Genomic DNA, 14,290 nt, shown 5'->3' with positions numbered 1-14,290 from the left:
CTCAGCACTCTGCACTGGCATCCCCCGCGACGATGGCGTTGCTGCGGCTGCCTCAGTGCTCGGCGCCGGCGGCTGCCGGTCTCCGGATGCAGTTTTGCGGCTCATCCGCTTCATTCTGGACCGCGGTGTCTTTACCTTCAGCTGCCGGTTCTTCGTCCGGATACGCGGGGCAGCCATGGGGACCAAGTTCGCACCTCAATGTGCCGGCATCTTCGTGCACGGGTTCGGGCGGGGCCTCTTCGCCGCACAGGACCTTCGGCTGATGCTGTGCACTGGATGCATCAATGGCATTTTCTTCCTTTGGACTTATGGTGAACAATCACTGAAACAACTATATGATGACATCAACATGTTTCATCCCACCATCAGACTCACCATGGACTACTCTCCGGAATTGGTTGCATTCTTGGACACACACATCTCCATCAGGGACGGTCACCTCAGCACTTCACTGTACCGCAAGCCCACGGATAACCTCACGATGCTCCACTTCTCCAGCTTCCACCCGAAACACGTTAAAGAAGCCATCCCCTACGGACAAGCCCTCCGTATACACAGGACCTGCTCAGATGAGGAGGATCGCAACGGACACCTCCAGACGCTGAAAGATGCCCTCATAAGAACAGTATATGGCGCTCGACTCATCGATCGACAGTTCCAACGCGCCACAGCGAAAAACCCGCACCAACCTCCTCAGAAGACAAACACGGAAAATGGCAGACAGAGTACCCTTCGTCGTCCAGTACCTCCCCGGAGCGGAGAAGCTACGACATCTTCTCCAGAGCCTTCAACATGTCATCGATGGAGACGAACATCTCGCCAAGGCCATCCCCACACCCCCACTTCTTGCCTTCAAACAACTGCACAACCTCAAACAGACCATTGTCCGCAGCAAACTACCCAGCCTTCAGGAGAACAGTGACCACGACACCACACAACCCTGCCACAGCAACCTCTGCAAGACGTGCCGGATCATCGACATGGATGCCATTATCTCACGTGAGAACACCATCCACCAGGTACACGGTACATACACTTGCAACTCAGCCAACATTGTCTACCTGATACGCTGCAGGAAAGGATGGCCCGAGGCATGGTACATCGGGGAGACCATGCAGATGCTACGACAATGGATGAACACCGCTCGACAATCACCAGGCAAGAGTGTTCTCTTCCTGCTGGGGAACACTTCAGCGGTCACGGGCATTCAGCCTCTGATCTTCGGGTAAGCGTTTTCCAAGGTGGCCTTCACGACACACGACAACGCAGAATCGCTGAGCAGAGACTGATAGCCAAGTTCCGCACACATGAGAACGGCCTTAACCGGGATCTTGGGTTCATGTCACACTAGCTGTAACCCCCACAACTTGTCTGGGCTTGCAAAATCTCACTAACTGTCCTGGCTGGAGACAATACACATCGCTTTAACCTGTGCTTAACCCTCTCTCCACTCACATTGGCTGTACCTTTAAGACTTGATTACCTGTAAAGACTCGCATTCCAACCATTATTTTGTAAATTGAGTTTGTGTCTTTATATGCCCTGTTTGTGAACTGAAATCCCACTCACCTGATGAAGGAGCAGCACTCCAAAAGCTTGTGACTTTTGCTACCAAATAAACCTGTTGGACTTTAACCTGGTGTTGTGAGACTTCTTACTGTGTTCACATGTATGCCAGACCAGGCAAGGGCGGCAGATTTCCTTCCCGAAAGGCCAATAGTGAAACAGATGGGTTTTTCTGACAATAGTCGACAATAATTTCATGGTCACCAGTAGACTCTTAATTCCAGATTTTTTTATTGAATTCAAATTCCCCCATCTGTTAACCCAGGTTCATGTTATCGAACCCGGGTCCCCATAACATGAACTGAGTTTCTGGATCAATAGTCTAGCAATAATACCACTGGGCCATTGCCTCCCCTGCTCATCTTATGAGCTCCTATATCCTGACACCAGTATCAGACACCCACATTGTGATGACATTGTGATAAAGGAAGCCAGGCAGTTTTGCAGTATTAAGTGCAACTGATGGAGGGAGCTTCTTGTAACCACAGTTGATTACACACTGGTAAAGGGCAAAAACACAGAAGTGTCAGGCCTTACTGCTTCAAAAAAATAAAAAACCACCCGACCATAAAAGCTATTAAGAAAAAAATACAGAGGCGTACACTGTGATTTGGTCAGACATTTGCAGACTCCTTTTTTCTATACAGTTTATTTACAAAATGTATTAAAATTCCTTTCTTTTACAACACCTCATTACTGAGACTCAGTAAATGATGTCCACTCATGCATCTTTATGCTTTAAATATTTGCTATTTTGCTTGTTTTGTTAACATTTCTGTGTTTGCTGATGTGCAGTTTTAACAAAAGGAAATCTTTAAGTGACTACAGCTTAACTTCTATAGCTTGAAGTTAATAGCGGGAAGTGTAGGCAATCATTGTCTTACATGCAAGTTTAAAAAGAATGAAAAGAACTCAAATCCTTCACCTCTGTGAAGTCGATCACTCTTGAAAACTGACACAAGTTGATAAATCTACATTGGTTCTGTTCATATAATCCTTTAAAAAAATCATTTTTTTTCCTATAGATACTTTATTTGTGGAGCACTGATTAACCCTTTCTCAACTGATCAGGTCATTCTCGATTCAGATTAAATCTTCTCAGTGATCAGACACTTGAACGTATTCAGAGAGGAATAGGTTAAACACGTTTGCTCCGATATAAAAGTAGGCCATTTCATTGTACATGATTGTTCACATTCTTTTTGACACCTTGACAGCACCTCCTTTGCTTCCTCACACATTGGATGTTAACCCACTGAATCCCCATCTTGTAATATTAACAGAGGTAATTAGTATGTAGGTACTTTACTGAACAGCCTGGATTTTATTTTTAAAAAACTTACAATTATGTTTGTTTTCTCTCACAGAAAAGATATCATGTAAGAATTTTGCCTCTGTATTTTGCGAGGAATATCTAATTTTTAAAATTGCCATTATTTATTATGAGTCAATCAGTCGTTCAAGGAACTGTTTTCAGACATTTTATATTGCATATTTCTTTTGAGTGCTTTTCCAAATTTTCATTTATTTGGTACAAGGAGACTGCACTGGCACTCAAAGTAATAAATTCCAATGTTATTGTTCAGACGTTTTATACATGAAACCTTTTCTCTGCAGTAGTGGTGTTATCAAATGATGGCTTTTTGCTGAACTAAATTGATTTTATTCCAGTATATAATTTCACAGAGAAGCTTGATTCTTTTTTTTAAAACTCTGTCCTGTATTTTCAAGCAAGCTAGACTCTTATTGTGATTCAGAATGATGAGTTGCATTGTTGTGATTCTCCATTATGTTCCATAAGGCACTGAAGGAGTATTCAGTTTTTTATGAAAAGTCTGGTGCACCATCAGCCACTCTGGTACCATGTCTGACACCTGGTACAGCGTGCAGTGACCACAGGTAGTCAAGGGTCATGGCACGGCCGTTTTCTCCAACGCTCCCAAATATGGACAGTGTTCCTTTGTTTTGCGTGGCATCAGTGTAGGTGAGCTGTGTTACAAAGAAGGGAAAAGAAAGAGCACATACTATTAAAAATTGGAGCATCAAATACATTACCACAAAACTTATGGGTTGACTGACAAATAGGTGCTCTGCCTGATACATTGATTATCAAAATGTGGCACAGTTCTCACATTACAAAGAAAATGTCTGATAAGCTAAAATAACGCAATGAAAAGGAGTCAAATTAAGTTAGCAAAATACTTGCAGATGCTGGAAATTGGAAATAAAAACAGAAAATGATGGATAAACTCAGTGGGATCTTTAGATCCAAAAGCGTTGGCCGGACTTCTCCGGTCATTCGCACTGGTGGGATTCTCCGGTCCCTCCGGGCAGCGCTCTCCCATCTGCGGGTTTGCTGCCAGTGTGGGGTATCTACATAAAGGGTGTAGATACGCAGAGGGACCTGGGTGTGCAAGTCCACAGATCCTTGAAGGTGACATCACAGGTGGAGAAGGTGGTGAAGAAGGCATATGGCATGCTTGCCTTTATAGGACGGGGCATAGAGTATAAAAGTTGGGGTCTGATGTTGCAGATGTATAGAACGTTGGTTCGGCCGCATTTGGAATACTGCGTCCAGTTCTGGTCGCCACACTACCAGAAGGACGTGGAGGCTTTGGAGAGAGTACAGAGGAGGTTTACCAGGATGTTGCCTGGTATGGAGGGGCTTAGTTATGAGGAGAGATTGGGTAAACTGGGGTTGTTCTCCCTGGAAAGACGGAGGATGAGGGGAGACTTAATAGAGGTGTATAAAATTATGAGAGGCATAGATAGGGTGAACGGTGGGAAGCTTTTCCCCAGGTCGGTGGTGACGTTCACGAGGGGTCATAGGTTCAAGGTGAAGGGGGGGGGAGGTTTAACACAGATATCAGGCGGACATATTTTACACAGAGGGTGGTGGGGGCCTGGAATGCGCTGCCAGGCAGTGGTGGAGGTGGACACACTGGGAACATTTAAGACTTATCTAGATAGCCATATGAACGGAGTGGGAATGGAGGGATACAAAAGAATGGTCTAGTTTGAACCAGGGAGCGGCACGGGCTTGGAGGGCCGAAGGGCCTGTTCCTGTGCTGTATTGTTCTTTGTTCTTTGTTAATGGGAATTCCCATTGACAGCAGCGGGACCAGAGAATCCCGCCACGAGCAAACAACGCGCCACCTCCCACCAGCGGGAAACATGCGGCTGGGAGGCTGGAGAATCTCGCAAGTTAAGTCTGCGCTTCACCACAGATGCTACCAGACTGGCTGAGTTTTTCCAGCATTTTCTGCTTTGATTTAAGTTAGCAAAATGACTGTCCAAGATGTATGCATTTCCAATCATGTACTGTGAAATTTCCAAGAGGTATATGCATTTGCATGCTGTACTGACTGGACCAAAGTAGCATAATTATAATAAATGTTATTATAGAACTGCTTACAGAATTGGACACACAGATTTGGTAGATTTCACACATGCTGGGAAAATTATGATTAGCTAAATCTAGATATTATTAATAACTTAACATTTTGTATGACTCAGCTACCTCAAAGGAAATATACAAGACCTAAAAATATTTAATTTGCTAATTCAGATTCCATTCATGCTACATTTTAATGTTCTGTGATTATTTCAGCTACTGTTAATGTCAGTCGATGCTACTCAGGTGAGATGCTGGCCTGGATTACCACTGATTTGAAATGGCAAGGGAATCACACAACTCACCCCTTGCAACTGGGTTCCGATTCCTGATCCCATACCTGGGGTTTCCAGGAGTATGGTCTGGTTTGGGTTGTGAGCCCACACCTTGCGCTCCTGATTTCATAGTCATAGAGTCATAGAGGTTTACAGCATGGAAACAGGCTCTTCGGCCCAACTTGTCCATCCCGCCCTTTTTTTTAAACCCCTAAGCTAATTCCAATTGCCTGCATTTGGCCCATATCCCTCTATACCCATCTTACCCATGTAACTGTCTTTTTAAAAGACAAAATTGTATCTGCCCCTACTACTACCTCTGGCAGCTTGTTCCAGACACTCACCACCCTCTGTGTGAAAAAATTGCCCCTCTGGACACTTTTGCATCTCTCCCCTCTCACCATAAACCTATGCCCTCTAGTTTTAGACTCCCCTACTTTTGAGAAAAGATATTGACTGTCTAGCTGATCTGTGCCCCTCATAAGTCCTCTATAAGATCACCCCTCAGCCTTCTATGCTCCAGAGAAAAAAGTCCAGTCTATCCAGTCTCTCCTTACAACTCAAAGTCCTGGTAGCATCCTAGTAAATCTTTTCCGCACTCTTTCTAGTTTAATAATATCCTTTCTATAATAGGGTGACCAGAACTGTACACAGTATTCCAAGTGTGGCCTTACCAATGTCTTGTACAACTTCAACAAGATGTCCCAACTCCTGTATTCAATGTTCTGACCAATGAAACCAAGTATGCTGAATACCTTCTTCACCACTCTGTCCACCTGTAACTCCACTTTCAAGGAGCTATGAACATGTACTCCTAGATCGCTTTGTTCTGTAACTTTCCCCAACGCCCTACCATTAACTGAATAAGTCCTGCCCTGGTTTAACCTATCAAAATGCATCACCTCGCATTTATCTAAATTAAACTCCATCTGCCATTCAGCTCACTGGCCCAATTGATCAAGATCCCGTTGCAATCGGAGATAACTTTCTTCACTGTCCACTATGCCACCAATCTTGGTGTCATCTGCAAGCTTACTAACCATGCCTCCTATATTCTCATCCAAATCATTAATATAAATGACAAATAACAGTGGACCCAGCACTGATCCCTGAGGCACACAGGCCTCCAGTTTGAAAAGCAACCCTCCACAACCACCCTGTCTTCTGTCATCAAGCCAATTTTGTATCCACCCTGGATCCCATGAGATTTAACCTTATGCAATAACCGACCATGCGGTACCTTGTCAAAGGCCTTGCTAAAGTCCATGTAGACAACATCAACTGCACTGCCCTCATCTACCTTCTTGGTTACCCCTTCAAAAAACTCAATCAAATTTGTGAGACATGATTTTCCACTCACAAAGCCATGCTGACTGTCCCGAATTAGTCCTTGCGTCTCTAAATGCCTGTAGATCCTGTCTCTCAAAATACCTTCCAACAACTTACCCACCACAGATATGAGGCTCTCTGGCTTGTAGTTCCCAGGCTTTTCCCTGCAGCCCTTTTTAAACAAAGGCACAACATTTGCCACCCTCCAATCTTCAGGCAGGTGACTATCAATGATTCAAATCTCTCTGCTAGGGGACCTGCAATTTCCTCCCTGGCCTTTCACAATGTCCTGGGAAATGCTTTATCAGGTCCCGATGATTTATCTACATTGATGCGCTTTAAGACTTCCAACACCTCTTTCTCTGTAATATGTACACTCCTCAAGACATCACTATTTATTTCCCGAAGTTAAAATTCTAAATTGGGGCAAGGCCAATTTTGATGGTATCAGGCAGGAACTTACAAAAGTTAATTGGGGGAGTCTGTGGGAAGGCAAAGGGATATTTGGTAAGTCGGAGGCTTAACATCCATGCTTTTCTCAACAGTATACTGATGAGAAATAATCATTTAGGATCTCACCCATCTCTTGTGGATCTGCACATAGATTACCTTGTTGATCCTTAAGAGGCCCTACTCTTTCCCTTGTTACTCTTTTGCCCTTTATGTATTTGTAGAAGCTCTTTGGATTCTTCTTTGCCTTATCTGCCAAAACAATCTCATGTCCCCTTTTTGCCCTCCTGATTTCTCTCTTAACTCTATTCCTCCACCCCTATACCCTTCAAGGGATTCACTTGATCCCAGCTGCCTATGCACGTCATGTGCCTCCTTCTTCTTCTTGACCAGGGCCTCATTATCCCGAGTCATCCAGGGTTCCCTACTTCTGCCAGCCTCGTCCTTCACTCGAAGAGGAATGTGCTTACCCTGAACCCTGGTTAGCACACTTTTGAAAGCCTTTGCCTTCCCACAGACTCCCCCAATTAACTTTTGTAAGTTCCTGCCTGATACCATCAAAATTGGCCTTGCCCCAATTTAGAATTTTAACTTTGGGCCAGACCTATCATTCTTCATAGCTATCTTAAAACTAATAGAATTATGGTCACTGGTCCCAAAATGATCCCTCACTAACACTTCCATCACCTGCCCTTCTTTATTTCCCAAGAGGAGGTCAAGTTTTGCCCCTCTCTAGTCGGGCCATCCACATACTGAATGAGAAATTCCTCCTGAATGCACTCAACACATTTCTCTCCATCCAACCCTCGAATACTATGACTGTCCCAGTCAATGTTGGGAAAGTTAAAATCCCCTACTATTACCACCTTATTTTTCTTGGAGCTATCTACAATCTCCTTACATATTTGCTCCTCAATTTCCTGCCGACTATTTGGGGGCCTATAGTACAACCCTATCAAAGTGATTTCCCCCATCTTATTTCTCAGTTCTACCCATATAGACTCAGTGGCCGAACCCTCGGATATGTCCCCTCTCAGTACTGCCGTGATGTTTCCCCTAATCAAAAGTGCAACTCCCCCTCCTCTCTTACCTCCTGTTCTATCTTTCCTATAGCATCTGTACCCTGGAACATTGAGCTGCCAGTCCTGTCCCTCCCTTAGCCATGTTTCAGTAATTGCTATAATGTCCCAGTCCCACATACCCATCCATGCCGTGAATTCATCTGCCTTGCCCATCAGGCCTCTTGCATTGAAATAAATGCAGTTTAATCTGGATTTCCCTTGCTCTCTGTCTTGCTTTTGCCTGATTTGTCTGGTACTAGGAATACTGATACTGCCTTTACTACTTAATGTGCTCTCTTTAACTTCTGTGCTGTCCTCAACCTTCTCTTCTGTCTCCATATTTGCTGTCTCTATTGTGGGAATAGGCTAAAGACATTTGCGACCATCTTCAGCCAGAAGCATTTAATCCATCTCGGCCTTCTGTTGGGGTTCCCAGCATCACCTATGCCAGTTTTTTTCCAGTTCAATTCACTACACATGATATCAAGGAATGGCTGAAGACACTGGATACTGCAAATGCTATGGGCCCTGAAAACATTCTGGCAATTGTATTGAAGACTTGTGCTCCAAAACTAGCCACACCCCTGGCCAAGCTTTTCCACAGCAGCCACAACACTGGCATCTATCCGGCAATGTGGAAAACTGCTCAGGTATCCCTCTCACTTTGGTCGTAATAATGTTAAAGCAAAATAATTTTGAAAGATGAAAAACTTGTAATTGTTGATGCTCAAAGAGACTTGGGCTAATTTTTCTCGAGTTTAGAAGAATGAAGGCCTTTGATAAAGTTCCACATGACAGGCTGCTCTGGAAGGTTAGATCACATGGAATCCAAGGAGAGCTGGCAAATTGGATATACGATTGGCTTGATGGTAGGAAGCAGAGGGTAATGGTGGAAGGATGCTTGTTGCGCTGGAGGCCTGTGACTAGTGGTATGCCTCAGGGGTCAGTGCTGGGCCCATTGCTGTTTGTTATCTATATCAACGATTTGGATGAGAGTGTATATGGCATGAGCAGTAAGTTTGCAGATGACACTAAAATAGGTGGTATTGTAGACAGTGAGGAAGGTTATCAAAAATTGCAGCAGGATCTTGATCAGCTGGGGAAGTGGGCCAAGAAATGGCAAATGGAGTTTAATACACATAAGTGTGAGGTGTTGCATTTTGGAAAGTCAAATCAAGGTAGGATTTTCACAGTGAGTGATAGGACCTTAGGGAGTATCGTGGAACAGAGGGACTTGGAGTGCAGGTGCATGGTTCTCTAAAGGTGGAGTCACAGGTAGATAGGGCAGTGAAGAAGGCTTTTGGCATGCTGGCCTTCGTCAGGACATTGAGTATAGAAGTTGGGAAGTTTATGTTACAGTTGCACAGGACGTTGGTGAGGCCACACCTGGAGTATTGTGTTCAGCTTTGGTCGCTTTGCTATAGGAAAGGTGTTATTAAACTGGAGAGAGTGCAGAAGGGATTTACAAAGATGTTGCCAGGACTCAAGGGGCTGAGTTATAGGGAGAGATTGGACAGGCTAGAACATTTTTCTTTGGAGCGTAGGAGACTGAGGGGTGATCTTATAGGTATAAGATCATGAGAGGCATGGATAGGGTGAATGTACTCAGTCTTTTTCCCAGAGTTGGGGAATCGAGAACTAGAGGGCAAAGGTTTAAGTTAAGAAGGGAAAGAATTAATGGGAACATGAGGAGCAACTTTTTTACACAGAGGGTGATACGTATATGGAATGAGCTGTCGGAGAAAGTGGTTGCAGCAGGGACATTGACAACATTTAAAAGGCATTTGGACAGATACATGGATAAGAGAGGTTTAGAGGGATATGGGCCAAATGCAGGCAAATGGGGTTAGCTTAGATGGGCATTTTGGTCGGCTTGTTCCAGTTTGGGCTGAAGGGCCTGTCTCCGTGCTGTAGATTCTATGAATGAGAAGTGATCTCATTGCAACCAACAAAATACTGACGGGGTTTGATAGGGTGGATGCTGAGCGATCAATTCCGCTGATTGGGGAATCTATAACACGGGGCTATAATCTTGGGTTAAGTGAACAATCATTTAAATTGGTCTGAGATGAGGAGAAATGTCTTCACTCAAAAAGTTGTGAATCTTTGGAATTTTCTACCCCAGAGGGTTGTGATGCTCCATTATTGAATACATTTCGGGCTGGGACTGACAGATTTATGGTCTCTTAGGGAATTAAGGGATATGCAGAGTTGGTTGGAAAGTGGAGTTGAAGCCAAAGGTTAGCCAAGGTCATATTTAATGGTGCCGCAGGCTTGATGGGCCATATGTCTACTCCTGCTGCTACTTCCTATGTTCCTATGTAAAGCAGGACAAATCTAAGTGCCAGTTATCGCCCTATCAGTCTACTCTTGATCTTCAGCACAGAGATGGAAGATGATGTTGGGCACTCACTCAGCAATAACCTATTCACCGACCCTCAGTTTGAGTTCTGCCTGTGCCACTCAGCTCCTCACTCCAGTCTTAGACCAAACGTTAACAAAATAGCTCAACGAGATTCACCAGCAAGATTCACCAGATCTTGAGTCCCCGCTGCTGATTCCACAGATGGCGAGAGTGGGCTTGAGATCCTGCCCATAATCTTTGAGCCTCATAAGGATTTAATTAAAATTTTGTAACACTGCTAAGATTATTTAAGGGACCACATGCTGATGTAATAACTAATAGTCATATGTCTTGAGAATAAACTACAGATATTCACACGTGAATGCTTAATATTTGTGTGAAATTCCTTTGCCTACAATTTATTTATTTTATTTATTAGTCACAGATTTGCTTACATTAACACTGCAATGAAGTTACTGTGAAAATCCTCTAGTCACTACACTATAGTGCCTGTTCAGATACACTGAGCATGGTCGATGCACCTAACCAGCCGTCTTTCAGACTGTGGGAGGAAACTGGAGCACCCGGAGAAACCCACACAGACATGGGGAGAATGTGCAAACTCCACACAGTCACCCAAGCTGCGAATCGAACCCGGGTCCCTGGTGCTGAGGCAGCAATGCTAACCACTGTGCCACCGTTGAAGTTAAATGGAATTGCAGACAAATACATTACATATTTACATGTTCATATTTGCTGAGGGTAATTTCAAATTGCGAATTAAGGAAATGGGAAGATTATGGTACAATTATCAAAGGCTATCCTTTGTCCTCTTACTACTTTAGAAAGTGTCCTCTTTGGAAAAAATTGGTACCCAGTACTGATTTCATTCTATATAAAACAAATACAATTTCTGCCATTGTAATTTCTCACCCTGTGTACAGATGAAAAGTCTACAATTGAAATGCATTTCAGATTTCCTAAATTCAGTTTTTCTTCTTATCTCCGAACTATTAGCAGCCTTGATTTGTTTTTGCAAAATTATTGTGTCAAATTCCTTCAGCTTATCTATAATGTAACATTCAGTTTATCTTTCATATACCATATGGATCACAGAGTACACCTCGGAGATAGGAACCCTTTCTAGCCCAGGAAAATACAGACTTTCGGTTTGATAAGCTTTTTTTCTCTTTCTGAACCACTTCCTGATGGAAATATACTGCTGCAAATAGTGATGTTTACACTGGCTCAGTGTATGATTTCTGGAATTTAATTATAGTTTTCAGAAAATGGAATCTGATGGTGATGCAGGGAAATTTACAGTCTTCAGCTAAATACAATGTGGAAGGCTTGGGAGTCCATCCTGTGAGAGGTCATATGAAACTAATTTATTTTTACAGGAGTTTGTAGCATTGCCTGATATGGTAACATTGTGACAATTGTTACTACTGCTTCTGTTATAATTTTATTTCACATACACTTTTGTTATTTACACATGAGGTGGAGATGCTGGCATTGGACTGGGGTGGGCACAGAAAGAAGTCCCACAACACCAGGTTAAAGTCCAATAGGCTTATTTGGAATCACGAGCTTTCGGGGTGCTGCTCCTTCATCAGGTGAGTGATGAAGAGCACTTGCCACTCACCTGATGAAGGAGAAGCGTTCCGAAAGCTCATAATTTCAAATAAACCCATTGGACTTTAACCTGGTGTTGTGAGATATTTATACAGTTGCACATATTTACACGATTTTGATAGAATAAATGAAAGATAACTTCTTGCAGAGGCAGAACTGTTGGAAGGCTGTGGAAACAGTTTTAAAGTGATTGGCAAAAGAATCAGTGGTGACTTGAGGAAACATTTTTTTATGCAGTGATTTTTGTTATCTGCAGTGCACAGCCCGAAAGGGCAATGGAGACAGATTCAGTAGCAATATACAAAATAGAATCATTTAAACTCCTGAAATGGGGAAAAAGAATGTCGAGCAATGGGGAAAGCACAGATGACTAATTGAATAGCCCTGCCAAAGAACAGTAACAGGCATTGGCTGAATGGTCTCTTCAGCGCTGTATCATTTTATGATTCCACATTATGCCTGCCTGAGACCCGAAATTCCTGTCTGAGATCAACGGACCTTTCAATGGTCCGACAAATTTCCATCCTGCCCACAATTCCCACAATGGGTGGGACCAGAAAATTTACCCTTAAGTTCTAGCCTGAGTGACAGAATTTACTTATGTGGCATTTTTGTTGTCTTAAAGAGATCTCTCTCACATTTTACATATTCTGCATTTTTCCTGAGCATGCCCCTAAGGCAGAGGGTTCTGCGTCCATCCTCTGGGATGACTATTTATTTATTTGTTAGTGTCACAAATAGGCTTACATTAACACCGCAATAAAGTTACTGTGAAAGTCCCCTAGTCGCCACACTCCGGCGCCTGTTTGGGTACACTGAGGAAGAATTTAGCATGCACCTAACCGGCATGTCTTTCGGACCGTGGCAGGAAAGCGGAGCACACAGAGGAAACCCACGCACACATGGGGAGAACGTGCAGACTCCACACAGACAATGACCCAAGCCGGGAATCGAACCCAGGTCCCTGGCACTGTGAGGCAGCAGTGCTAACCACTGTGCCGCCCATACTGGCCAGTCATCTTGTGCATTGGGTCAGGTTTTGGTTTATAGGAGGTGCAGGGTTATTGCAAAAATACTGTCTTTTTGTATTTAATGCAAGTGACTTGTATTGAGAACAAGCCTATTTGAATTAAAGTAGCATGTTTGTTACTTTGATAATAATAAAAAATGTTAATGGGTCCATAAAAGGGGCAGTGGGGATGGAAAACACATAATTCTGGATTGCCGTTTCTGAAGAGCATTTGCCAGGTTATATTTTCTGCTACCTACCAGCACAGCTGTTGTAAACTATGGGTAATGAAAAACTAAATTTCTGTGGTAGTATCCTCAGGAAATAAAGGGTTAGAATAAATGAATGTAGAATCATTGAATGGTTACAGCAAAGAAGGAGGTCATTCAGCCCATCATGTCTGCATTGGACATCTGAAGTAGTAATTCACCTTGCTTCAGATCCACGGCCTTTTCTCCATGGCCCTGCAAACTTTTCCTTTTTAGATTATGATCCAATTCTCTTTTGAAAGCCTCCATTGGTCTTGCCTTCACCACACAGCCAGGCAGGGTATTGTTCAGATTGGAGAAATATACCCTTGTGCTGGGTCCCCTTTTCTCTTGGTACATTTATATGAATTGGACTCAGGCAGTGTATTCTATGTGCAGGACTTGTGTGGATGTGGATAAGATTGACTTAAGGATTCAAATCCATAATTCTTTGCAAGTGAGAATACAGGCAGATAAATGACATGAAAAATGTCAACAGCATTTTGGGTTTATAAATAGGGGAACAGAGTGAAGAAGTTCTGATAAATTTGTAAAAGACATTGGGCAGAAATTTCCCAAGTCCCCCACCGGCAAGTTCAATGACCGGTGGAATGGAAGAATTCAGCAGGAGGCCCAATGATTGGTTTCAGGCCAGCTTGGATTTCTCATGGGATCTTCTGCTGGTGACCAGCACAGATTGGGAAACCCGCTGGAGGCCCACTGTGAAACTCATTTGTATCCTGCTATTGGAATGGAGGCATAGGCCCAACCATCCCACACCCGATTCTCCACAGCGTCAGCAGGAAAACACGCCAGTGCGAAACACATTTCGAAAAACATGGCATGCAGGTGTGGGGAACAAGGCCTGAGGCTGCCTCCTGAATGCAGGATGGAGGCCCCTGATAATCCTGGACCTCAGAATACCACAGCAGTGGTTGGATGGGGGGTGCTTCTGTAGGTGGACCTTCTAGATTCAGTG

The 14,290-nt window shown here is 43.7% G+C and overlaps 1 protein-coding gene across 1 annotated transcript in view; it reads right to left on the bottom strand.

Annotated features, from left to right (window-relative positions):
• Window positions 1-3,273: 3,273 nt before the first annotated feature.
• LOC144492349 (glutamate receptor 3-like) overlaps window positions 3,274-14,290 on the bottom strand; it is a 400,257-nt gene continuing 389,240 nt past the window's right edge. Inside the window, exon 18 of the mRNA XM_078210344.1 lies at window positions 3,274-3,555. The gene's annotated coding sequence lies outside the window, so the exon portion shown is untranslated. The remainder of the gene's footprint in view (window positions 3,556-14,290) is intronic.

The sequence above is a fragment of the Mustelus asterias genome, chromosome 4, assembly GCF_964213995.1.
Source record: "Mustelus asterias chromosome 4, sMusAst1.hap1.1, whole genome shotgun sequence".
In the NCBI taxonomy this organism is placed as follows: Eukaryota; Metazoa; Chordata; class Chondrichthyes; order Carcharhiniformes; family Triakidae; genus Mustelus; species Mustelus asterias.
The sequence above is the reverse complement of the archived record's forward strand: the minus strand, read 5'-3'. Positions and strand labels throughout refer to the sequence as shown.